Source organism: Hylobates moloch, unplaced genomic scaffold (genome assembly GCF_009828535.3).
Source record: "Hylobates moloch isolate HMO894 unplaced genomic scaffold, HMol_V3 SCAFFOLD_17, whole genome shotgun sequence".
Lineage (NCBI taxonomy): Eukaryota > Metazoa > Chordata > Mammalia > Primates > Hylobatidae > Hylobates > Hylobates moloch.
Window position 1 is genome coordinate 13,794,199 of NW_026652292.1, and position 27,506 is coordinate 13,821,704.

General features: G+C 45.4%; 1 long non-coding RNA gene across 1 annotated transcript; it reads left to right on the forward strand.

Moving 5' to 3' along the window:
• Nucleotides 1–5,807: 5,807 nt before the first annotated feature.
• LOC116456955 (uncharacterized) lies at nucleotides 5,808–19,870 on the forward strand. The gene is made up of 3 exons (XR_004244857.2): nucleotides 5,808–6,654; nucleotides 11,786–11,920; nucleotides 19,786–19,870. It is a non-coding gene; the product is annotated as an uncharacterized LOC116456955 (long non-coding RNA).
• The last annotated feature ends 7,636 nt before the right edge of the window (nucleotides 19,871–27,506 follow it).

Below are 27,506 nucleotides of genomic sequence, written 5' to 3' on the forward strand. Positions count from 1 at the left end.
ATTTGTTAAAGCTCTTTTGGAATATCATTTCTTCCATAAAGATTTCCTGGGTAATTCTAGCTCACTTTGGTCACTTCTCTTCCATTTAATATTTTGGCAGTCAGAGTCAGGGCTGTATTCGTTTCTATTTCTAGTGTATAAGTCTGATATCTACCACAGAATATTACATTTCCTGAGGCTGGAACTATTTACAGAAGGGATTCCCAACCCCTGGGCCATGGACAGGTGCAGGTTTGTGGCATGTTAGGAACTGGGCCGCACAGTAGGAGGTGAATGGCGGGTGAGCAAGCCAAATTTTATCTGTATTTACAGCCACTCCCCATCACTCACATTAACCACCTGGGCTCTGCCTCCGGTCAGATCAGTGGTGGCATTAGATTTTTTTTTTTTTTTGAGATGGATTCTCGCTCTGTTGCCAGGCTGAAGTGCAGTGGCATGATCTCCGCTCACTGCAACCTCTGCCTCCCGGGTTCAAGTGATTCTCGTGCCTCAGCCTCCCAAGTAGTGAGGACTATAGGCATGTGCCACCATGCCCAGCTAATTTTTGTATTTGTAGTAGAGACAGGGTTTCACCATGTTGGCCAGCATGGTCTCAATCTCTTGACCACGTGATCTGCCCACCTCGGCCTCCCAAAGTGCTGGGATTACAGGCGTGAGCCACTGCGCCCAGCTGGCATTAGATTTTCATAGGAGTGTGAACCCTACTGTGAACTGTGCGTTTGAGGAATCTGGGTTGTGGGCTCCTTTTGAGAATCTAATGCCTGATGATCTGTCGCTATCTCCCATCACCCCTGGATGGGACTGTCTAGTTGCAGGAAAACAAGCTCAGGGCTCCCACTGATTCTACATTATGGTGAGTTATATAATTATTTTATTACATATTATAATGTAATAATAATAGAAATAAAGTGCACAGTAAATGTAATGCGCTGGGATCATCTTGAAACCACCCTGCCCCCAGTCTGTGGAAAAATTGTCTTCCATGCAACTGGTCCCTGGTGCCAAAAAGATTGGGGACAGCTGATTTAGAGTACGTTACATCTCCTTTCACCCTGCTTCTCCTGTATCCCTAAGGCAGTAATAGATATTAAATAATATGTTTTGAGTTGAGTGTTTTATATTTTGTGTGTGTCTGTGCTTTTTTGTTTGTTTGTTTGTTTGTTTTGATCTTGCTCTGTTGCCCAGGCTGGAGTGCAGTGGCGCCGTCTCGGCTCACTGCAACCTCTGCCTCCCGGGTTCAAGCAATGCTCCAGCCTCAGCCTCCCAAGTAGCTAGGATTACAGGTGGCCACCACCGTGCCCTGCTAATTGAGTGCAAGCTCTATGCAGAGAACCTTGCAGAGAATTTCACAGCCCACTGCAGTGGAGGGGCATCCTAGCAGAAGCCAAAACACTGGTGGTCTAGAGAGAAAGGGAAACTTGAAGAGTGAGTTCAGGGGTTCATCGAGGGTACTGGGGGATAAGACTATGGAACTGTATATTTAGAGCTCAGACAGCAAGTGAAGGATCCATAAGGATGAGGGAGGGGTGGGGTGCAGTGACTCATGGCTATCATTTCAGCAATTTGGGAGGCCAAGCTGGGAGAATCGCTTGAGCTCAGGAGTTTGAGATCAGCCTGGGCAATACAGTGAAACCCCATCTCTATTTTTAAAAATAAAAAAAGGTATTAAGCAAAAAGATGAGGGAAGGATTGGAGTGTGCATTGCCCATTTTATTTTATTTTTTAATCATAATTATTAGCTATTCCTGGATTGAGCATTTTCCATGTGCCAGGAATGTTGTTAGGCACCTCACATGCGCTGTGATGTGCAATCTTCAGAGCAACTCCCTGAGGGAGGGACTGTTCATTATCACCCAGTAATGAATCTGACCAGAGGAGTTGAGCGGACCGTGAAAGAGACTCAGGATCGCAAAATAGCAAAGCTGCAAGGAATTTTAGAGATTATTTAGTCCAAGGGTCTATCCTGTGCTTTAGTTTAAAAAGAAACAGAAAGGGCTGGGTGCAGTGGCTCACACCTGTAATCCCAGCACTTCAGGAGGCCTAAGCAGGGAGATCCCTTGAGCCCAGGAGTTCGTGGTTACAGTGAGCTATGATTGCATCACTGTACTGTAGCCTGAGCAAAAGAATGAGACTCTGTCAAAAAAAAAAAAAAAAAAGGAGAGCGAAAGAAGAAAAGGCAAAGCATTCCTGGAAGGACAGCAGCTATGTGGGTGGTTTCTCAAAATGAGGAAACGGGATAGTTTGGGACAGGGGTCTGTGCCACAGGCTTCGGAGAAGAGACAGTGGGGTCAGGGCTCCTCAAAGCTGGAGCAGGGTCACCGCTAGAGCAGTGATGGGGGCTGCCTTGATCATAATTGTACAACTAGCCTCTCTAGGGCACTGCATTGTTTCCAACCTACTTTTCATATCAAGTATAGTATTTCCTCACAACTCATCTATGAGAAGGTCTTTCGGTTGAATTCTTTTGGTAGAATCTAAGGAAAATCAGCTTAAACTAGCCTAAGCTGAAAAGAGGGATTTATTATGAAGATATAGTATGTTCCACAGAACCCAATTCAAAGGCAAAGTGGCCTCAGGAACGAACTGGTACTAGAGACTCAGCTATTGTTAGGACTTGCCCTGCCTCTCTAATTGCTATTCCCCCTGACCTCCTGCCTGTTACCTTTTGCTTGTCTGGTCCAGATGGGGGTAGCAAATGCCCAACCCATAGCTTCTGAGCTTAGATATTAGGTCCCTTTTTCCCTCAGGTCTATATGCCAACAAAAGAGACTCTGAGTGGCCCAGCTTGGATCAGTTTCCCATCCTGATGCAATCAGATGGGTCAGGGGATGGGGTCATGTTGACCATCATGACTACTGGGTGCCCCAGGGAGAAGTGGCTGAGCAGACAACTCAACAGATGTCTTACCCATGGCAGCCTGCTGTGTAACACAAGTATACATTGTCCCATATTTACAAATTTTCAAAGATGCCTCTGCCTAACAAGGCTCAACTACTCCAGTGACAATCCCAAATGTACTGTCTTTCCCCAACAGAAGACAATTCAACTCATAACTCATATCCAGCCACTGTAGGCAATACTGGGGTCCTGGCACCAGGGTTCATAGACAGTGCCGTCTTTTTCCATATAAGGGAATATTGACCCCTTTGACATATAACATGATGGTCTCACGGTCCAGGGCTTAGGAAGTGGATCTATTTGGATACCATTATTTAACCTATCACAAGTAGTCATTAAAAAGGTAAAGCAGGCCAGGCACAGTGGTTCATGCCTGTAATCCTAGCACTTTGGGAGGCTGAGGCAGGCGGATCACGAGGTCAGGAGTTCAAGATCAGCCTGGCCAACATGGTGAAACCGCGTCTCTACTAAAAATACAAAAATTGGGCCAGGCGCGGTGGCTCACGCCTGTAATCCCAGCACTTTGGGAGGCTGAGGTGGGCAGATCACGAGGTCAGGAGATCGAGACCATCCTGGCTAACATGGTGAAACCCTGGCTCTACTAAAAATACAAAAAAAAATTAGCCGGGCATGATGGCGGGTGCCTGTAGTCCCAGCTACGCGGGAGGTTGAGGCAGGAGAATGGCATGAACCCGGGAGGCGGAGCTTGCAGTGAGCCGAGATCGCGCCACTGCACTCTCGCCTGGGCGACAGAGCGAGACTCCGTCTCAAAAAATATATATATATACAAAAATTAGCTGGACTTGGTGGTGATCACCTGTAGTCCCAGCTAATCAGGAGGCTGAGGCAGGAGAATCACTTGAACCTGTGAGGCAGAGCTTGCAGTGAGCCAAGATTGCATCACTGCACTCCACCCTGGGTGACAGAGCGAGACTCCATCTCAAAAAAAAAGGTAAAACAAAACAGGTGAAATTGATTTTTAATATATTTTGTTTAACCTAATGTATCCAAGGCATTATTATTATTACAACACGTAATCAATATAAAAATATCAGTGTGATATCTGACATTCTTTTTTCCGACTGGATCTTCAAAACCCTGTGTGTCTGCACAGGCTTTCTCTTATGTCTGCATCTTGTGATGAGTTGTTCTTGGACTGGGGCATAGCTGCACACACCATGGGGTCGTATTCTGCTAGAGGGACCCACCCAGGATCTCTGCTTTCATAGGGAAGGGTGGCTTTGCCCAGGAGAATAAGCACCTTGGGTTTGGTTGCCTGGCACCCTGCGACTAGGTGCCAGATATTCAGAGGCCACGTGCCTGCCCTGGCTCAATCAGTTGGCAAAGGCCCTCTGTCTGGCACCTGGGGACCCTGGCCGTGCCTTTTCCCATGGGAAGTTGAATCCAGGTGCAACCCTTTTCCCTGGCAGTTGTGTGTGTGGAGAGGGTGGCCTGGCAGGGCTGAGTCCTTGCACCTCACTTCCTGTTGCCAGGAAATGGAAACACAGAAAAGCACTCATAGTCGCCCACTGGGCAGGCCTGGACCTCTGCACAGTCGAAAATGGTAGAAATAGGATGTTAGGTCTAATTCCAAAGCCAGTTCTCTCAGCTACATATTCTTCTGCTCCTTCCCATGGGAAAAGGCACAGCCAGCATCTCCGGGTGCCAGACAGAGGGCCTTTCCCAACTGATTGAGCCGGGGCGGGCACGTTACCTCTGAACATCTGGCATCTGGTGCAGGGTGCCTTTGCTTGTCTGGTCCAGACAGGGTAGAAAATGCCCGTCCCATAGCGTCTGAGCTTAGATATTAGGTCCTTTCCTCCCAGGTCTATATGTCAGCAAAAGAAAGCCTGAGTAGTCTAGCTTGGGCAGGTGCCCACCCTGATGCAATCAGACGAGTGAGGGGATGGGGTCATATTGCCACCATGACTACTGGCTTGATAGCTGGTGACCCTATCACCACCTATGGTGCACTGAGACAGGGATTGCTTTGGAAGGCAGCCCCCACTTGGACTGAGGTAGGACAGCAGGCAGGCAGGGGCAGGATCAGGGGCAGGTCAGGAATCGGGACAAACCAGGATGTGGTCCACACGGCCAAGGTAAAGACAGGAGCTTCAGGAAGAGCCTTCGGGTGTGGCCAGACCTGAGCTGGAAGCCATGGCCGGGCTGCTCACAGGGAGACCTGTTTTGGATGGAGATGAACTGTTAAGTTGTTTGTTTTTCAGTGAACTGCCCCACCCAAGAATGTTCCAGTTATGTCTTAAAAGGCTTAGCCCCTCCAGAGAGGGTCTGGTTTCCCTGAGTCAGTGATTTTGTTGCCTTCTGTCTAAGAATCCTGCCAGTTTGTCTCCAAAAGAGTGTTTGCCCTTGGGGTGGATGGGGGCTCAGCCGGCCCTGGACTGAGACGCAGTCCTCTTAGGCTGTGATTCAGTAACTTTCCAATTCCCTCCCACAGCACTGGGGCCACAGGTGGGCGTTTGGCTTAAACCTGAAACTAACCCCATTGGCTCCAGTCACCAGAGCTGTCTGCATGTAACAGGTATCCATACATGTTGCCAACCAACAGCTCTTATCTTGGGGTGGCTTGGCTGTCAACCAGGCCAGGGGAGCTGATTGCTGGAGGCCTCATCTCAGAAGCAAAGAAAAGCATCGTGTCCTTGCTGTAGTGTTTTCCAAGGACTCTAATAAGTGCCTGATATGGTCTGGCTGTGTCCCCACTCAAATCTCATCTTGAATTGCCATATGTTGTGGGAGGTACCCGGTGGGAGGTAGTTGAATCATGGGGGCAAGTCTTTCCCGTGCTGTTCTTGTGATAGTGAATAAGTCTCACGAGATCTGATGGTTTTATAAAGAGGAGTTCCCCTGCACAAGTTCTGTCTCTTTGCTTGCTCCTATTCATATAAGAGATGACGTGCTCCTCCTTGCCTTCCGCCGTGATTGTGAGGCCTCCCCAGCCATGTGGAACTGTAAGTCCATTGAACCTCTTTCTTCTGTAAACTGCCAAGTCTCAGGTGTATCTTTATCAGCAGCATGAGAACAGACTAATACAGTGCCTTTCAAACATGTTTGCAATGATGTTTTCAGTGTGTGCCCACCTCTCTTTGGTGAATCCATGAAGAATATTTAGCACAAATCTCAACAATTGTGTAGATCAAGAACAAGTTATTGGTATCCCAGTTTCCAATTCAAATAACAGCACGAGTTTATTTGGCTTGATTTCCCCAGGGCTTACCTTTTTCCCACAAAATTTCATATATTTAAATGTGTTCAATCTCCAAAACAGCATAATAGTCATTACAAAGAAGGTTGATTGTGTTTTCTGAACAAAAAGTACAATTTTTGCTACTTTTTAGAGTCAGTCTGGGAGGCGTAATTGGAGGCAGAAATATTTAAGTTTGGGCTCATCTATTAAAAGATCACAGAACACATTATTTGAATTGTGGCTGCCCCAAAAGTACATTCAGGTCATTTGATGGAGATCCTGGCATCCATTGAGTCCAACATTCACCCCACCTTTTATGTGTACTGGCAGAAGCAGACTCAGTAACAATGTAGGAGGCCTAGCCAGTGACATTCTTTCTTGTCATAGTAATCTCTATTTCTTTTTTCTTATTGTTCTTAGAGTCCCAGTGGAGAAGATTGGGCATGGCAGTGAAAGAGCTAAAACAGGTGACAGGCCAGGAGGAAAGACAGGATGTGTAAAGTTCCTGGACAAATAATAATTAGTAATAAAAATAAGAACAAGCACAGCAACAGGTAGTACTTATCACTTATATGCTATGTGCCATACTATGCTGGGTGCTTGACGTGGGTTACCTCATTCATTCATCCAATTGTTCAGCAGTTACTAATGTGTCAAGCAACATTGCAGGTACCAAGGGCACAGCAATGAATAAAATAAAGTCCTTGTTCTTGTGGAGTTTGCACTCTAGTAGGGAGATAGACAACAAACAAATACATAAATAATGCCAAGGAGATGAGTGCTAAGAGGGAAAATAAATCTGAGCATGGGAAAGAGGGGGTCAGAGCGTCCCAGGGGAGGTCGCTCTGTTGAGTAGGTATCTGTCTGCTTTGCACACAGTCAACAACAGGCCCTAAGCCTGGGAAGGGCTTCACAATGCATGGTAGGGGATGAAGGCCATGGGGTAGCTAGGGATCCCAGTGAAATGGAGAAGCCACTAGAGATTGTTGAGCAGGGACATATTTTGAGATTGTCTTTGAAGGAATCACTCTGCCTGCTTGGTGGAGAAGAGGCTGGGGAAGGGATGGGAGGAGGCAGGGAGACTGGTTCACAGGCTACTCCAATAGTTGAGGAAGAAATGGTGATGGCATGAAGCTTGAGCTAAAACTGGAGGAGGTGAGAAATGGTGGGTCTGGGATCTTCTCTGAAGTTATGGTGGTGGCAAAATAGCTGATGGACTTGAATGTGGTGTGAGAGCAAGAGAAGAGTCAGGGATGTCATCTAAGTTTTTGGCTGGAGCTCAAACTAAGCGTACCATTTCCTAACATGAGTGCCCGAGGGAGGAGCTGGTCTGGAAATGGAAATCAAGCGTTTGGAGTGGATGTACTGCCTTTGTGCTGCTCCGTAGACATCAAGTAGAGATGTCATAGACAGAGCTGAGTACCTAAAATAGTCTGGAGCTCAGAGGGAAGGCTCGAGATTAAGATTTAGGAGACATCAGCAGAAATGTGGTCCCTGAGGTCAGAGGTCTGGATGACCAACAAAGGAGGGAGAAGATGTGAGGTCCAAGAACCAACTTCTCAGTACTCCAAGCTTCACACATAGGAAAGGGACAGATGCTGAGGGGAGTTGAAGGAGGGAAGGAAACCAGAAGAGAGTGCTTATTTTGACAGCAAATGGAGGAAGTGCTCTAATAAACTCAGTATGATGAGTACTGAGAATTGACCACAGGGTTTAGCAATGTGGATTTCATTAGTCTCAAAACCTTATGTGGTAGACACTGTTATTTTCCTCATTTTTCTTTCTTTCTTTTTCTTTTCTTTTCTTTTTTTTTTTTTGAGATGGAGTCTTGCTCTGTTGCCCAGGCTGGAGTATAGTGGCGTGATCTCAGCTCCCTGCAACCTCCACCTCCCGGGTTCAAATTCTCCTGCCTCAGGCTCCCAAGTAGCTGGGATTACAAGTGCCTACCAGCACGCCTGGCTAATTTTTATTTTTATTTTTATTTTTTATTTTTAGTAGAGACGGTGTTTCACCATGCTGGCTAGGCTGGTTTCGAACTCCTGACCTCAAGTGATCTGCCCGCCTCGGCCTCCCAAAGTGCTAGGATTACAGGCATGAGCCACCGCGCCCGGCCATTTTCCTCACTTTTCAGAGGAGAAAGCCAAGATTCAGAGAGGCTTGAGTAACTTTCCTGGATGGAAAACAGTATGGAGGCTCCTCAAAAAATTAAAAATAGAACTACCATATGATCCAGCACCCCCAGTACTGGGTATCTATCCAGAGGAAATATAATCAGTATATCAAAGAGATGTCTGCACTCCCATGTTCATTGCAGCACTGTTTACAATAGCTGAGACATGAAATCAACCAAAGTGTCCATCAATGGATGAATGAATAAAGGAGGTATGGTATACAAACACCATGGAATACTATTCAGCCTTAAAAAAGAAGAAAATCTTGTCATTTGCTACAACATAGATGAACCCGGAGAATATTATATTAAGTAAAATAAGTCCGGCATAGAAAGACAAATACCACATATCTCACTTATACGTGAAATATAAACAAGTCAAAGTCATAGAACTAGAGAGTAGAATGGTGGTTACTATTTTGGGGAAGACTAGGGAGATGTTGGTCAAAGGACATGAAGCTTCACTTGGATGGGAATAGTAAGTTCAACAAATCCATTGTACATCATGGTAACTACAGTTAATAACAAATATAGTATGTAAGAGAGTAGATTTTAGGGCCAGGAACAGTGGCTCACGCCTGTAATCCCAGCACTTTGGGAGGCCAAGGTGGGCAGATCACAAGGTCAGGAGATCGAGACCATCCTGGCTAGCACGGTGAAACCCCCATCTCTACTAAAAATACAAAAAAATCAGCTGGGCATGGTGGTGTGTGCCTGTAGTCCCAGCTACTCGGGAGGCTGAGGCAGGAGAATCGCTTGAACTCAGGATGCGGAAGTTGCAGTGAGCCGAAGTCGTGCCACTGCACTCCAGCCTGGGCAACGGAGTGAGACTCCATCTCAAAAAAAAAAAAAGAGAGAGAGAGATTTTAAATGTTTTTACCACAAAAAAGGTAAGCATGTGAGGTAATGCATATATATATTTTTATTTGAGATAGAGTCTCACTCTGTTGCCCAGGCTGGAGTGCAGTGGCATGAACTTGGCTCACTGCAAACTTGACCTCCTGGGTTCAAGCCCTTCTCCTGCCTCAGCTTCCCAAGTAGCTGGGACCAAAGGCTTGCACCACCATGCCTGGCTAATTTTTGTGTTTTCAGTAGAAACCAGGTTTTACTATGTTGTCCAGGCTGGTCTTGAACTCCTGGCCTCAAGTGATCTGTCCGCCTTGGCCTCCCAAAGTGCTGAGATTACAGGTGCAAGCCACTGTGCCTGGCCTGGTAATATATATGTTAAACAGTGTGATTTAGCATTCCACAATGTATGCATTTATCAATGTACATCATAAATATATACAATTTTTTTTTTTTTGAGATGAAGTATTGGCTCTATCGCACAGGCTGGAGTGCAGTGGTGCGATCTCGGCTCACTGCAAGCTCCGCCTCCCGGGTTCAGGCCATTCTCCTGCCTCAGCCTCCAGAGTAGCTGGGACTACAGGCGCCCACCACCACACCCGGCTGATTTTTTTGTATTTTTAGTAGAGACTGGGTTTCACTGTGTTAGCCAGGATGGTCTCGATTTCCTGACCACGTGATCCACCGGCCTTAGCCTCCCAAAGTGCTGGGATTACAGGAGTGAGCCATCGCACCAGGCCAAATATATACAATTTTTACTTGTCAATTAAGAAAAAAAAAAAACCCAGCAGCTTGCCTGAGCTCACATCATCAAGTGATACAGCCAGGATTCACACCCAGGCTCTCTAACGTCAGAGGCTGCCAGCTCCATGCCCAGGGCTACTCTGGAGACACACGTTTCCCTTCTTACTACCAGTTGTAGAGTCCTGGGCGTTTTACCTCAACTACCAGGTAAACAGCAGCAATGCTCCAGGGAAGAAGCCTAGCTCACTTCACCTTCGTTTGCAGGATGAGAGATTCCTGCCGAATTTTCAGAGAATGATTCGAAATGAGGCCAGAGAGAGGATAATGGAGAGCATTTAGAAGCCTGCCTCACTACTTATCTTTGGTTTTAGCTCATGATTGCTTTAAAAATTTCTTATTAGCATGAGAGACAGAGAGAGAGAGAGAGGAAAAGAAGACTGAAAATAAAAAATTTTTACACCAAAAAATGTAGTGGGAGATTTGTAGGCTTTTCTGCCAGACTGCAGGCTACAAAACAGATACGTGGGTAAAACCTAAGCTCTTCGTGTTTGTTCTTTCTTATTTCATCTCTTGTATGCTTAATACACATTAAAGAAAAGCGAATTAGGCTACGATAGGAAAAGCACAAATAATCCTCATTCCTGAACAATGCTATCTATTCACTGCAAAATATTTTGTATGAAAAGGTATTTTCTCATTTTGAGGAAAAAAAAAAAGGTAGCGAATGAACCGCCCTACTTTATATTTTAGTTTCTGACTGTATGTTCTTAAAATGCCTCAATAATCTGAACATAGATTTTCAAATCTGGGTTTCCTAATCCAAAGCCAAATGGATTGAGAATAGGTTTTATAGGCCCGTGGTGCCAATACAGTTTTCTAGATGGTAGTTATAACACAAAAGATTTTTTTTTTTTTTTTTTCAGTTTTTTTGAAGCAGAGTCTCCCTCTGTTGCCCGGGCTGGAGTGCAGTGGTGTGATCTTGGCTCACTGAAACCTCTGTCTACTGAGCTGAAGTGGCCCTCCCACCTCACCCTCCCAAGTAGCTGGGACCACAGGCACATGCCACCACACCTGGCTAATTTTTGTATTTTTGGTAGAGACGGGGTTTCGCCCTGTTGCCCAGGCTGGTCTCAAACTCCTGAGCTCAAATGAACCACCCACCTCTGCCTCTTAAAATGCTGGGATTACAGGCATGAGGCACCGCACCTGCCAAGATTCTTCATTTCAATGTAAATTTGTTTCCTAGGGCTTCCACAACAAGTTACCAAACCCTGGGTGGCTTAAAACAACAAGATTTCAGGTTCTCGTCATCTGGAGGTCTGAAGTCTGGAGTCAAGGAATCAGCAGGGCTCTGCTCCCTCCGAAGGCTCCAGGAGAGAACCTTTCTTTGCTTCTTCCAGCATCTGGTGGCTGCAGGCATTCCCTGGCTTGTGGCAACGTAAATCCCATTTCTGCTTCTGCCTTTATATGGTTTCTTCTCTGTGTGTTAAATCTGTCTCTGCCTTTCTTTGATGAGGACACTGTGATTGGATTTAGGGCCCACTCTAAATCCAAGCTGGTCTCATTTTGAGATCATTAGTTATGTCTGCAAACACCATTTTCCAAATAAGATCACATTCACAAGTTTTGATGCTTAGGATTTGAATATATGTTTTGAGGTCACTGTATTTTAGGGACATATATTTATGGATCACTGTTGGGGTGACCCATGGTGGATCACCATTCCACCCGCTATACCATGTTACCCCTGAAGGTAGTGGGAAGGAATTAGAGGTTTGGGGTGTGGTCTTCCTCTGATGTCCACTTCTTAAATGTTTGCACACAATGCCACATTCAATAGAATATCATACACACGTGTAAGTAGTCTAGCGAAACAAATGAGAGATAGAGAACGCGGTGGTTCACTTTGTGGTCCCTCCTTGCAGGTGTCTGGGGCAACAGCAGAGTGGAAAGAGAACGTGTAGATCAGACATACCCAGGTGGAAACTGACTCTGCCAATGACTGGCTGGCTGCAATACCTTGGCGATTATCCTTAACCTAGCCTCAGTCTCAACCTGTGGTAAGTGAGTCCTAATCCTGACCTCAGAATGTCCTGTCCCTGGGAAATCAGAGGTGCCAAATGTGGAACCCCTTGCACAATGCCTACATGATTCCACAAATGTCAGTGTCTCCCTTCTCTCCGTGCTGAGCCAGGATGCCTGTCTTCCCTCCTGGTGCCATTTCAGCATTCAGTTTTTCATCCTTGGAGCTCCCCAGCTACAGGAAGAAGCAGGAGCCCTGGTCTGGTTCCTCGTATCTTTGGCCAGTGAGTCTGCTCGAGCCCTCTGTTCAACCAGGATGCTTCCAGTCCACATATGCAGTCCTTCCTTTTTGGCTGCCTCTGTCTCTTGCCCAGAGACTGTAGTAGCTTTTCTCATCTGTTCATTAGGACCCCCTGGTATTTAGCCTATCTCCTCCGTAAGGCATCCAGTAGGCTTGTGAGGAATACAAAGATGAGTCCCATAGTCCATGCCTGAGGGATGGGACCCTGTTGATGGCTTCTAATGTCTCTGAGCTAGTTCATGAGGGGATCCCAAGCTGGGCTTCGGGACGCTGTGTGTGAAGTGGATTTAAGGGGCAAAGAATTGGAAGCAGCAAGGAGTAGGCCTGTCTGGCAGTTTAGGAACTGTGGACTGAACGAGGCTGCTGGTAACAGGAATGAAAAAGAAGGGTCTGGAGATAGGAGCCACAGGTTATGCGGTTGATTGGTGCTGGGCCACAGGCCATGCGAGTGGTGCAGGTGGTACCATCTTAGCTGTGGCGAATGGCGGGCTGCTCGGCTTGAGGAGGGAGCCCTGGACTACTGTGTGTGAGTCCAGCCGGTCCCCTTATGTCTCTGAGCTCTTCTGTAAAATAATAAATAAATAAAACAAGCAAACAAACAAACAAACACAAGGCCTCAGAAATTATAGGTTGTTTGGAAATATAACCAAGATCATGGGCATAGATCCAAGTAAATGTTATTAAACTCCATTGTTCTTTTGTAACATAATATAGAGTAATTTTAAGTCAGACATCTCTAGGGCAGAGAGCCCTTCTCTCTGTTCCACCATCATTATCCTTTAAGACGTCTAGAGGAGCGATGAATGCAATCAAATGAAGGTAAAGTAATTTCAGATCAGTACCAAGGCTCTGACGCCCATCATATCCAGTCCAGTTGTTGACTTTTTTCACAAGAATTGGGCTGGGGCAGCGCGTCCCAAACCCTAATGGATTTCCCAATCCTCTGGGGATCTTGTTAAAATTCAGACTTGAATTCAGCCATTGTTGGCCAGGGCCCAAAATTCTGCATTTCTAGCAAATTCCCAGGTGACGCCAACATTGCAGCTCAGAGGACCACACTGTGAGTGGCAGGAGCGAGGAGCACCTGGGATTCAGTCGTTCAAATACTCTACGCCCAGGAGTTCTTGAAAGCTCTCAGTTGCAACTTCTCTCTCCTTTTTCACTGAAAGCTCATCTTCTTCTTCTTCTTCTTTTTTTTTTGAGACAGAGTCTCACCCTGTCACCCAGGCTGGAGTGCAGTGACGTGATCTCGGCTCACTGCAACCTCTGCCTCCCAAGTTCAAGTGATTCTCCTGCCTCAGCCTGCCAAGTAGCTGGGACTACAGACATGCGCCACCACAGTTAACTTTTGGATTTTTAGTAAAGACGGGGTTTCACCATGTTGGCCAGGCTGGTCTCAAACTCCTGACCTCAAGTGATCCATCTACCTCAGCCTCCCAATGTGCTGGGATTATAGGCATGAGCCACCTCTCCCGGCCTCATCTTCTTCAGGTCAGAATTGACAGAGAAGAATTTCCTTAGGGCAACTCATATAGAAGGGAGCCAGGGAGGCAAAGGAAAATTACCGCTTTGAGGAAAGCCATTTCTTCAAGCAGTTAACACGGTGACCCAGGATTACAGAAGGAAGTTTAGTCTGCCAGACTTTCATACACACATTTTAGGTATGGCAGTATGACTTCGTCTGATTCTCATCTGAAAGCCTAATTGATAATTTTGTTTTGTTTTAGTCTTACGTCCTGTAAGATTTTCCTTAGATTCCACCTCCTCTGAGAGGCCTCTCCTTTTCTATTTTTTTTTTTTTTCCTAACTCTCAATCCTCTATAACAGGGACCCCCAGTGCCCAGGGCTGTGGACCTATACTGGTCTGTGGCCTATTAGGAACCCAGCTACACAGCAGGAGGTGAGTGGCAGGCAAGTGAGCATGACCGCCTGAGCTCCGCCTCCTTCACATAGTGGTGGCACTAGATTCTCATAGGAGTGAAAACCCTATTGTGAACTGCAGATGCAAGAGACGCAGGTTGCATGCTTCTTATGAGAATCTAACTAATGCCTGATGATCCAAGGTGGAACCGTTTTTTCCTAAAACCAACCTCCCCTACTCCATCTGTGGAAAAATTGTCTTCCATGAAACCGGTCCCTGGTGCCAAAAAGGTTGGGGACCGCTGCTCTATAATCTCATTGGCCTCCAGTATCTGCCTGTATCCTAACTCTGGCTTCCCTGCATCTGGCCACCCTTTTGTGGGTCTCCTTCAGAGCGTGATCTCCTTGAAGGCAAAAAGGAGACTCTAGACCCTGTAGTCAGGGGTCTTAGAGAATGTCTGGCATATTCATAGACACTCAGGTCTAGTAACAGTTATGTCAATAGTTACAAATTTGTTGAAGCAAAGACCCTTTGCTAATCCTCATTTAATCCTAACATCTTGATGAATTTTTGCTGTGTCTCCATTTTGCAGACATGGCAATGGCAGCTTAGAGAGGTTAAGCTACTTGAGTCACACGCTTGTCAGGTGGAGGAGCTTAACCTTGGATGCAGGAGTATCCGTTTCTACTGTCTGAACTCTTCCTAACTGCTTTGGAATGACAGAATGAGGAAATGCACCCAATGTGAATTTTGTGTTCACCATTACCTGCAAAATGTCGGTGGCTAATCCCAGCTTTGGCTGACCGTCCTGATGTCCAGAGCAATGGTTCCTAAATTTTGGTCCATGGTCCAGTGCCAGCTTAGGACCAAGGATTCACCAGTCTTTGATGTGAGGAAAATAAGTACATAAAATTGGCCAGGCGTGGTGGCTCACAGCCGTAATCCCAACAATTTGGGAGGCCGAGGCGGGCGGATGACCTGAGGTCGGGAGTTTGAGACCAGCCTGACCAACATGGTGAAAGCCCATCTCTACCAAAAATACAAAAATTAGCTGGGCGTGGTGGCGCATTCCTGTAATCGCAGCTACTCGGGAGGCTGAGGCAGGAGAATCGCTTGAACCTGGGAGAGGGGGCGTTGCAGTGAGCCAAGATCACACCACTGCTCTCCAGCCTGGGCAACAGAGTGAAACTCCATCTCAAAAATAAATAAATAAATAAATAAATGAAATAATGGTGGTAGGAATTCGTAGTGTTGTTGTCGTCGTTATTTTTGTTTTTAAGTGCTCTTACTTGGCAAAAAAAACTTATCATACTGAGTTGAAATCCCACTTTTTTTAGATTGCTGTGGAATCCCAATGCCTGAGAATGATTGCTATGGAGAAAGGAGGAAGTAATAAAGTCCTGGGCCTCTGAGAGCAAATAGGAAGGTGCCTTTAATGGATGATTTTAGTGGAGGCTGCGATAAAAATTCCTGTTCATAAATATCACCTTTTCCGCTGTGCCCAGCTTACTTTGAGTAGCCCTTGAAAATAAGACCTAAAATTCATGAAAGGACCTCCCCTTTTATTTGAACAAAATGACTGAGGGCTTTGTCTTTGAAAAAATTCTGTTCAAATGGGCACCCTGCTGGGGTGACTTGGATGGGAAGAGGATGTGGGTGTTGTGTGCCTTTCTCCCACTAGCACATTGTCTCAGTCCCTTTGGGCTACTCTAACAAGATACATAGACTGAGTGCTTTGACACAACAGAAATTTATTTCCCATAGTTCTGGAGGCGAGGAAGTTCAAGATCAAAGTGCCCATAGTTTGGGTGTTTGGTGAGGGCTGGGTCTCTTCCTCAAAGGTGGTGCCTTCTTGTGGTGTCCACATGGCAAGAGGGGTGAACAGCTTCCCTCAGGCTTTTTTTTTTTTTTTTTTTTTCTGAGATGGTGTTTTGCTTTTGTTGCCCAGGCTGGAGTGCAGTGGCGTGATCTCAGCTCATTACAACCTCTGCCTCCCAGGTTCAAGTGATTCTCCTGCCTCAGCCTCCCAAGTAGCTGGGATTACAGGCATGTGCCACCATGCCTGGCTAATTTTGTATTTTTAGTAGAGATAGGGTTTCACCATGTTGGTCAGGCTTGTCTGGAACTCCTGATCTCAGGTGATCCACCTGCCTTGGCCTCCCAAAATGCTGGGATTAAAGGTGTGAACCACCGCGCCTGGTCAAGACCTTTTTTTATAAGGGCCCCAATCTCATTTCTGAGGGTGGAGCCCTCATGACGTCATCATCTCCCAAAGACCTCACCTCCTAGTGCCATCACCTTGGGGATTAGGTTTCAACATATGAATTCTGTGGGGACATAAACATTCAGACCATAGCACACAGGCGACTTAATTTTCTTGGAAATGATAGGAGACTCTTGCTTGGGGAGCATACATTTCTAAAGGATCTGAGCAAGGCAGCCAGAATTTCTGGGTAGGGGGATGGATAGGAAGTGAGCAGGGGGTTGGGTGTGGGGAAACTAGAGCACTGCCTAGGAAGGCCAAGGGTATTTTAGCTGAGAGAAAAGGGGTAGCGAGAGAAAGTCTTACATGAAGGAGATGCCCAGAGGGATAATTGAACAAGTGCAAAGAGAGACAATAAAAGGATGGGGAAACCAGATTTTACCTGTTGATCTACCTTGAAGCAAAAACCCAAACCAAAATAAACACAGAAACCAAAAAGCAAAACTCCCACGATACCATCAGAAATGGGCCATTTCCACATGGAGTGGCAGATGAGCTGATGGAATTCTTAGTTTCTCTATTTCAGGAAGAACAGAGTAATGAGGGATGTCTTTCTCACTGTGTTCGTATCATTGTCTGATGATTAGAATGACTGACATGATAAATGCAGGTAATTACAATCCTTTTCTTATGCACATTTCACAACATTCAGCCCTACACAACAGAAATGATCTTGTACTCACGACTACGAAAAGAATATCCTTGTATGGCTGGGTGCGGTGCCTCACACCTGGAATCCCAGCACTTTGGGAGGCCGAGGTGGGTGGATCGCCTGAGGTCAGGAGTTTAAGACCAGCCTGGCCAACATGGTGAAACAATGTCTCTACTAAAAATACAAAAATTGGCTGGGCGTGGTGGTGGGCACCTGTAATCTCAGCTACTCAAGTGGCTGAGGCAGAATTGCTTGAACCCAGGAAGTGGAGATTGCAGTGAGCCAAGATCGAGCCATTGCACTCCAGCCTGGATCACAAGAATGAAACGCCACCTCAAAAAAAAAAAAAAAAAAAAAAATCCTTGTATAATGCAGTAGATCACATAATATAATGTAGTTATCCACATACCATGACCCCAGAAAGGGCTTGGTGTGTGGCTGATCTCATCTTTATTGCCCCCTGGGTGAGTCATGAATCATTGCACCCAAGAAACTCTGACACACTCTCTAGCAAGTAGTATTCACCATCACGATAGTATAACTACCGTTCACTGCTAAGTAGTGCAAAAATTAAAAAAGAAAAAGCCGCCTTTATGAGGTAACAAGCTTTAGAGCAACAGCAGATTGTATGTGATTATAGCAACTGAAATGATCTTGCCGTGTAATGGGCTTATGATGTCTGTTGTATAGTGGCTTTTTTCTGAGACATATAAAGTTGAAATTAGCAATGGTCAAGTATCAAATCTGCTGGCATTTCACAACTGTAAATGTTTCAGTAATTAAAAGGAGACAAGGACTCTGGCTGTCAAAGGAAAGAATGGCCCAGGAATATATATATATTTTTTTCTTTTCTTTTCTTTTTTTTTTAAACTGAGACTTGTTCTGTTGCCCAGGCTGGTGCGATCTTGGCTCACTGCAACCTCCGCCTCCTGGGTTCAAGCAATTCTCCTGTCTCAGCTTCCCGAGTAGCCGTGACTAGAGGCGTGCACCACCACGTCCGGCTAATGTTTGTATTTTTAGTAGAGACGGTGTTTCACCATATTGGTCAGGATGGTCTCGAACTCCTGACCTCAGGTGATCCACCTGCCTGGGCCTCCCAAAGTGCTGGGCCACCACGCCTAGCCTTTTTTTTTTGAGACGGAGTCAGAGTCCTGACCCAGGACAGTCTCACTTTTCTCCATTGAGGCAGGGGAGAGGCGAGGTCGTAAGGAGGGCAATGAGGTAAGAATAGGAGGCAGCAGAGGATTTCAGGGTGTGGACTTTAGAGTCGCACTGTCTGGGTTTGGGTCCAGCTCGGCCTCTTACCAGCTATGTAACCTTGAGCAAGTTACCTAACCTCTCTGCGCCTCATTCCCCCAAGTGAAAAATGAAAATAACCATGGTACTAAGTCATAAGGTTGTTGTGAGAATTAAACAAGTTTATAAGGTGGTTGTGTTCAGCATACTATGCAAATGAATGTTTGCTACTTCTGAAGGAGGCATAGCAGGAACACTGCTCTAGATTGATGTAGCCAGCCAGCAGTTGAAGCTATTGGTGCAAAGGTGGAGGGCAGATTGGAGGGTGCCTGGGAAGCGGTGTCGTTGTCTGGACTAAATACCTGAGATTTGTTGTCTCATGGCCATAGAAAACTTGGATGCAGACACACAAAGAGTGAGGTTCAGAGCAGAAGTCTAATAGGTGAAAGAGAAGAGCTCTTTGGGGCAGGGAGAGGTCCCAGAGAAATGGGTTGCTGCTTCCGCAGTGAAATGCAGAGGATTTTATAGATGAGCTTGAGGAGGTGGTGTCTGATTTACATAGGGCACAAAAGATTGGTTGGACCAGGTGTCCATTTGCATAGGGTGTGAAAAACTGGTTAGGGCTAATTACGTCATTTGCACAGGGCATGAAAACCTGGCCACCCTCACCCTAATATTTTATTATGCAGAGGGGTTCTCCACCTGGTCGGAGCCATGTTTTTTTTTTTGAGATGGAGTCTCGCTCTGTCGCCCAGGCTGGAGTTCAGTGGTGTGATCTCGGCTCACTGCAAGCTCCGCCTCCTGGGTCCAAGCTATTCTCCTGCCTCAGCCTCCTGAGTAGCTGGGATCACACGCGTCCACCACCGCGCCCGGCTAAGTTTTATATTTTTTAATGGAGATGAGGTTTCGCCTTGTTGGCCAGGCTGGTCTTGAATTCCTGACCTCAGGTGATCCACGTGCCTCGGCCTCCCAAAGTGCTGGGATTACAGGCCTTTGCCACCGCGCCCGGCTGCCTGTTTCTTTACTGTACACCTGGTGACAAAAGGAAGACAGAGCCTCCATGTTGAACATACCTGGACCCCAGTAGCCCTTTTCTATTGGCACAGCAGCCGGTGTTCACCGGTGCAAGCTTCCAGCTTACTTATCTATGTTAACAGCTCGATTTTTCAGGTTACTCTGTGTTAGAAAAGAAATTATAGATTGGGGCTGTTTTTGTTAAAAGGGAAATTCCGGCCTGGCGAAGTGGCTCACGCCTGTAATCCCCAGCACTTTGGGAGGCCGAGGCGGGCGGATTGTCTGAGCTCAGGAGTTTGAAACCAGCCTGGGTAACATGGCGAAACCTGGTTTCTACTAAAAAGGAAAAAAAAATTAGCCAGGCGTGGTGGCCGGCGCCTGTAATCCCAGTTACTGGGGAGGCTGAGGCAGAAGAACTTGAACTCAGGAGGCGGAGGTTGCAGTGAGCGGAGATCGCGCCAGTGCACTCCACCCTGGGCGAGAGAGTGAGACTCTTGTCTCAAAAAAAAAAAAAAAAAGGAAATTCCGCCGAGGACTCTGTTGCCCTTACTGTCGGCTTAAATAATTTCTTTCTAGCTCCTGTATCACCTGGTCAGGGGTCTCTGGGTCCTTGCACCACCTTCACAGCATCATAGAGGGCCCGAGGCAGGCGGCCCCTGGAACGCCCTCCCGACGATAAGCAAGAAACGTAAGTCTGCGGAGTGGAAGCGTCCTTTTCACCAGACTTAGCAGTATCCTCTCTCATTTTCCCCACAGTTTATGTTGTTGGTGTTTTAAATATAAAGACGTTTTTCCTGATTATGAAGGTCCGGAGTAACTGCAGCATTATTTGTAATAGCTAATAATTGGATACAACCTAAATGAATCATTCCCATAAATGTTCATTCCCCATAAGGGAATGAACAAGCTAATTATGGGATATTTGTTTGAAAAATACTCTACAGCAGTTAAAATAAATGAATTGGTTCAATATAGAGCATCCTGAGTGGCTCTCAAAAATCTAATGTTTAGTGAAAAAAGTAAGTCACAGTGTGATAAAATTTGCGTAAATTTTGAAGAACACCAAAAGGAACACTATGGGATGTTTATGAAGGCAGAAACATCCAGGAAAGTGTGCAAACAGTCTGGGTACCGTGGCTCATGCCTGTAATCCCAGCACTTTGGGAGGCTGAGGCAGCAGATCACTTGAGGTCAGGAGTTTGAGATCAGCCTGGCCAGCATGGTGAAACTCATCTGTACAAAAATACAAAAACTAGCCGGGCATGCTGGCGCGTGCCTGTAGTCCCAGCTACTTGAGAGGCTGAGGCAGGAGAATTGCTTGAACCCGGAAGGTAGAGGTTGCAGTGAGCCAAGATCATGCCACTGCATTCCAGCCTGGGCGCCACAGCGAGACTCTGTCTCAAAAAAAGAAAAGTATGCAAATACAGACTAGAAGGCTGCATGCTCAGGAAGAGAGAGAGGGGTCTGGGATGAGGAGCAGAGAAGACTGAAACTCCATCAATGATATTCTATTCCTTTATTAGATGTCCGAAGTGAAAACAAAACTTAATTCTGGGTAGGGGAGTCATTATTTTTCTGTTTAAAACTTTCCCCTATTAAAAATTTGTTCATGCCCGTATTAGAAAATTTAGAAAATACGTTTATTTTTATTTATTTATTTAGTTTTGAGATGGAGTTTCGCTCTGTCACCTAGACTGGAGTGCAGTGGTGCGATGTTGGCTCACTGCGAGCTCCGCCCCCGGGTTCATGCCATTCTCCTGTCTCAGCCTCTTGAGTAGCTGGGACTGACTACAGGTGCACACCACCATGCCCAGCTAATTTTTGTATTTTTTTTTAGTAGAGACAGGGTTTTACCGTGTTAGCCAGGATGGTCTCGATCTCCTGACCTTGTGATCCACCCGCCTCGGCCTGCCAAAGTGCTGAGATTACAGGCGTGAGCCACCGTGCCCCGCCTATTTTTATTTTTTATTATACTTTAAGTTCTAGAATACATGTGCAGAAAGTACAGGTTTGTTACATGGGTATACACGTGCCATGGTGGTTTGCTGCACCCATCAATCCGTCATCTACATTCGGTATTTCTCTTAATGCTATCCCTCCCCTAGCCCCCCACATCCCGACAGGCACTGGTGTGTGATGTTCCCCTCCCTGTGTCCATGTGTTCTCATTGTTCAACTCCTACTTATGAGTGAGACCATGCAGTGTTTGGTTTTCTGTTCCTGTGTTAGTTTGCTGAGAATGATAGTTTCCAGCTTCATCCATGTCCCTGCAAAGGACATGAACTCATCCTTTTTTATGGCTGCATAGTGTTCCATGGTGTATATATGCCACATTTCCCTTATCCAGTCTATCATTGATGGGCATTTGGGTTGGTTCCAAGTCTTTGCTATTGTGAACAGTGCTGCAATAAAAAAAAAGGGGGGGGGGGTGCTGGGCGAAGTGACTCATGCCTGTAATCCCCACACTTTGGGAGGCCGAGGTGGGTGGATCACCTGAGGTCAGGAGTTTGAGACCAGCCTGGCCAACATGGTGAAACCCCGTCTCTACTAAAAATACAACAACAACAAAAAATTTATCCAGGCATGGTGGCAGGCGCCTGTAATCCCAGCTACTCAGGAGGCTGGGGCAGGAGAATTGCTTGAATTTGGGAGGCAGAGGTAGCAGTGAGCCAAGATTGCACCATTGCACTTCAGCCTGGGCAACAAGAGCAAGGCTCTGTCTCAAAAAAAAGGAAAAGAAAAGAAAAAAAGTATAAAAAGTAAGTAACTAGCATTCAGATGTAATCACCATCATCATCACTTTTTTCAGCTGTGATGTGTGTAGATGTGCATTTGAAATTGTAGTGTATACATAGTTTCATAAAATGCTTTTAAAATGTAATGTTTTATATTTTCCTATGTTAAATGTTCTGTTAACACATGCTTATCAGCAGCTACAAAATAGTTCATCTTCTGTACACACCAAAATTTATTGTATCATTTTTCTATAGGTAGATATACAAACTGTTTCCAACCTTTTGTCACTGTAAATAATGGGCTGTGAACATTGTACATTTCTGATGATTTCCTTAAGATGTATTTCCTTAAGATATGTTTCTCTCTATATATTTCTATATAGATATATTTATATTTAATATTATATTTGTATTTAATCTATATATTTTTCTCTATATATTTCTATATTTCTTAAGAACTATATCCTTAAGATATATTTCTAGGAAGAAATACCGGCCAGACAGGTTCAAAATGTATGGGCATTTTTAAGGCAATTGATACACATTGTCAAACTGGTTTCCCAAAAGTTTGAATCAACTTAAGCTTCTTTAATTGGGTATCAAGTCGCCTGAACTCACCCCATCTCTAGAGCAAATTTGTTTTTCCTGGGCCTCTGGGCTTATTTTCGTTTGGATTTCCTCTAGCAGTGGTTCAGACCTCAGGAAGGGAGTGGCTTCTGGCTGGAGAACAGGCTTGGTGGGCGATTTCCCTAATATTTGCTCCTGTGGGAACCTCAGAGCCAACCCCCTCCCTCCGATGATTTCAGTCACTTCCAGTCATTAGGTTGAAGGCCTGTCTTGTTACTGCTCACCACCTCCTACGCTGCGGCTGACACATGTACTGGAGCCCTTCAGAGAGGAAGGACAACCCGTTATTTGGTAGTTTGCTGTCTTATAGGAAGCTAGGGACAATACTCAGCAAAAGCACAGATTCACCCTAAGTGGCTGTCCCTTTCTAACTGTCATAATCCAGCTCTGATGTTCACTGTCACTGCCAAAAATCCTTTCCAAATGGGAACTCTGCTCCCTATCTGAAATTGATTCTAGTTAAGGGGCCACTGATGAGTACCATCTGGCTCAGCAGGAGAACGAATGGCTTAGTCCCGGCCTGTTAATATTTACAGATATTTGTTATCACCCACATTCCAGGGAATTTGTTGACATAAGCCCCAACTATTTTGAAAGAGCATTCCACCTTGGGATACTGTACTGCTTTTAAACTTATGTCTGTATAAGGCAGGAATTATTTGCACATTCAATAGTAAGATTTCCATCCATTCAACCTTTAAAGTAAAAAAGTAGCTGCCTCCCACTGTTCTGAGGATAAATAGCTACAACCTCACCATGACCAACAAGCCTGTCTGGTTTCCTCTCATGAAGACTCTCCCCTCGAGCTTCCTTGACTTTCTTTCTGGCTCTCAAACACAGCATGTTCCCCCAGCCTCGGGGCCTTTTCATGTGCTATTTCCGTTGCCTAGAATGGTCTCCTTCCTTCTAGAAATTGCTCCTCAGCAGATTCCACTCCAGCACCCTCCTTTGCCCAGTCTTATTAGAATCCTTCAGAGGAACTCCAAAACCGCATCTGTGGGCAAGGCTGCCCTGATGCCCCAGACGAGGTCTGGACTCTGGTTTATATTATCACAGCATCTGGTGGTTTTGCTTGTGATGCTTTGCAGTTTGTAATTCTATGTTTATCTGTGTCATCAGAGTTGAATGTCTGTCTCCCTCATTGGTGTGTGAGGTCTAGGCAGGAAGGGACAGCTTTTTCTTATCACCAAAAGCACGTGGCCACCAGCACAATGCCGGCCAGATAGGTGCTGAATTCATGCTCGCAAATGAGTAAGTGGATACTGACATGCTGCAGCTGATGGCTAGGGTGGGGTTAGTGCAGTGACTGAGTGCCCTGGCATGCAGTGTTTATTTTATTTTATTTTTATTTTTTGCAGGGGGATGCATTATTTCTCATGCCATATAAAAGTGCCTCTCAGGGTGGAGGCTTTGTTTTTTGAGATGGAGTCTCGTTCTGTCACCCAGGCTGGAATGCAGTGGTGCAATCTCGGCTCACTGCAACCTCCGCCTCCCGGGTTCAAGCAATTCTCTGCTCCAGCCTCCTGAGTAGCTGGGATTACAGGAGCATGCCACCACGCCCAGCTAATTTTTGTATTTTTAGTAGAGCTGAGGCTTCACCATCTTGGCCAGGCTGGTTTTGAACTCCTGACCTCGTGTTCCACCCACCTTGGCCTCCCAAAGTGCTGGGATTACAGGTGTGAACCACTGCGCCTGGCCAGATTGTGGGTACATTTTCTTAACTTACTAGTGATGAGACTTTCTTACTACCTTGGCTTCAGTCTGATTTTAAAATGAGGATAATATCTTACATTTTCTTCATCCTAAGACACCACTGACTTTAAGATGATCATCATTTAATAACAACTTTTCAGTGAAAAAAATCCAAACTAGACCAAATAAATAAATACATAAGATAAAACACCTCACTCTAGCTCCTGCATGTTGATTTTAAAACACATATTGATTGTAAAACATACCCAGTTTCCAGGCATGTTAACATGTTAAAAAAAAATGAACATCTTTAGAATTTAGACAAAACGTGGCTATGCCTACCAAAAAGGATGACTGTTCAAAGACATAATGCATGTTCATTATTTTGCCACGTGCCTGGTATACCTGAAGCATTTATTACCGTGAATACTATCTTTTCCTTTGAGAAGGTTCACTTGTTTTCGGTCTGTGGGTTGTATATTCCTAAGGACATTAAAGGGCTCATGTCTTCTATTTCTTTATAAATTCCATCTCCCCTGCCCTCGCCCAGTATTTGGTAAGCTGTGATGAACACACCATAGATGTAGTAGTGGAGACTGATGGAGGCATCTGTGCCATGAAGAGCAAGGCTGTTTTGGACCCTGCTTCCTGCTTGGGAGGAGTGAAGAGAATGAAGCCAGAAAGTGGGGAACTGGCCTTCCTCAGACCGTCTGTGCTCAGGATCTGGCTCCTTTGCTAAACAATCAAGGGAAGAAAAGCCCCCTGTTTGGTGGGACCGCATTCTCTGTTGTGGTCAGGATGCTATTGTTGTCTTTTCTGTGTTTTCACCAATAACATTACAGCATGTTTATTCTCAGAGATTTTGTTGGCTGTTTCCAGTCCCACTGCCACCGCCTGGCCCAGGCCTTCATGACTTCTTGCTTGTCCCATGCAGTTGCCTCCCCAAGAATTTCCCGCTGGTAGACATTCCTCTCTGCAGCCGGCCCGATTTAATTCAGAGGAGATTGGGCATGTTCGCGGTGATATGGCGGTACACTGACCCAATTTAATCCAATTCCATACAAATGAGCAAGGTACTGTCGCTGGGCTCATCATCTAACTTGTGAAGATGCTCATCTCACTCCCCTGGTCTCCTGCAGAGACTGGTTAAGCTGCAAAGGCTGGTAGCCACGGAAAGCATTATTCTCATGAACATGTAGAGAATAAAGAATGGTCTGGTGAACAAAGCTTTGCTTTCTGAAGTTGGGTCTCATTCCAACATCCTTGCATTCCTTCTCTTCTCAGCCTTGATTTGTTCCTGACTTCCTGCCCAGCCTCAGGGTCTTGATTTGGTCAAGCCTCGGCTGCCTCTGATTTCTGGAAAAATCTCCTTTGCTTTTACCTCACTCAGCACAATGTCTAGGCTTGTCCCACAGCACATGATTCCATTTTCCTATTTTGGAATATACTCAGACAGGCACAAAACTGATTTCTTTTCTAGACTATAAACTCCTTGAGAGCAGGAGATCCATCTCATTTATCTTTATATTGTAGTTTTTACATGTAGCATGCATAAAATGAGTAAGTTGCTTAATGGTGACTGAAACATCAAAAGGAATTTATTATAGGGTTTCGACTCAGGTGCTAAAAAGCAGTAACAAGGTATTTCTTTTTTTTCTTTTTCTTGACCTTTTTTTTTTTTTTTGAGATGGAGTTTCCCTCTTGTTGCCCAGGCTGGAGTGCAATGGCGTAATCTTGGCTCACTGCAACCTCCGCCTCCCTGGTTCGAGTAATTCTCCTGCCTCAGCCTCCTGAGTAGCTGGGATTACAGGCATGCGCTACCATGCCCGGCTAATTTTGTCTTTTTAGTAGAGATGGGGTTTCTTCATGTTGGTCAGGCTGGTATCAAACTCCCGACTTCAGGCGATCCATCCGCCTCTGCCTCCCAAAGTGCTGGGATTACAGCCGTGAGCCACCGTGCCCAGCTGTAACAAGGTATTTCTTATGTGTCCCATAAATTAAATCTAGGGGAAAAAACGATCCCTACAAAGTGAAGGGATCTTTCTTTTGCAACCATCATTTCTTTTTTTCTGTGTTCCTCCTTTGAATTAATTTAATGGTGCAAATGGGTCTTTCTTTTCTCTGACGGGCAGAGGAGGGATGTATATACTGTCAGATTATGCTATTTTAGCAATGTGTCCATTCATGCATGTATCCAGTGCTCAGAATGCAGCCAGTAGATATTTTAAAACCAACACTGGTGCTTTATGAAGGGTGGGTTGAACTCAGATGTAGGCGCAAGGAGCCAAAGGCAGGATCAGCTCTGGCTTGGTGACCTGGACTTAGGTCCCAGATGGGTGAGGCCAAGCCTTGCTGCCTTCTTCTCAGCGGTGGTTCCCGGGGCACAGAATGAGAATGCTAAACAGCTTCACCCTTAAGAACTACCAGCTTTCAAGAAAACAGGTAGCACAGAGAATGGCTCTAAGCCAATGACCTTGTGGCATCTGGAAGCAGAAATTCACAGTGTTTCAGGGTGCACTAACAAAATAACTCGGTAAGCAACATAGCCTACTGGGATTTCCATATTACATTTTATGGATTCCTCAAGTTTTAGGTGATTTTTTGAAAATGATATTTTTGGCACATTTAAAACTTATGTATGTATGGATGTAATTTCTAAATCCAATCTCTTTTTTTTTCAGTGACCAAATTAGATTGCCATCTTTATCTTGTGGCAGACACGTGTTTCCATGTGCAAATGGTCACCTAACAAAAAACAATATGGTTTTACTGCCTGATAGATGATTTTCAGATTTTTGAAAATTATCAAAAAGTCAAAATAGCAATTTAAAATTTTTAAAAATGTGGAAAAGCCCTTTGTAAATATTTGAATAGGCTCAGGGGTTGATGAATGTGGGTTTCAACCTCAGTGTGGAGTGGATTGAACTCCATGGTCTTGAGCGTCTTTCCTCCTCTCAGTATCTGCCTCTGCAGACATAAAACAGAAACAAAGGTGACAGACAGCCTCTACACACTGAAAGGATGGGAAGTAAATAAAATAATGCATGGAAACATATTCTTAGACCAACGGTCATGTCTAGGTTTGAATTAAGTCATGATCCTAAGTTGTCTTAGGTGCTGTTCTTTCTGCATAGATCCCGTGTAAAAAATTCCTTTCTCAGTGACAGATGACAAGTAGCTCACCTGTCAAAAACTATTCTGTAAAAATCATTTATCTTTCCATCTGTCTCTGTATTATCAACTT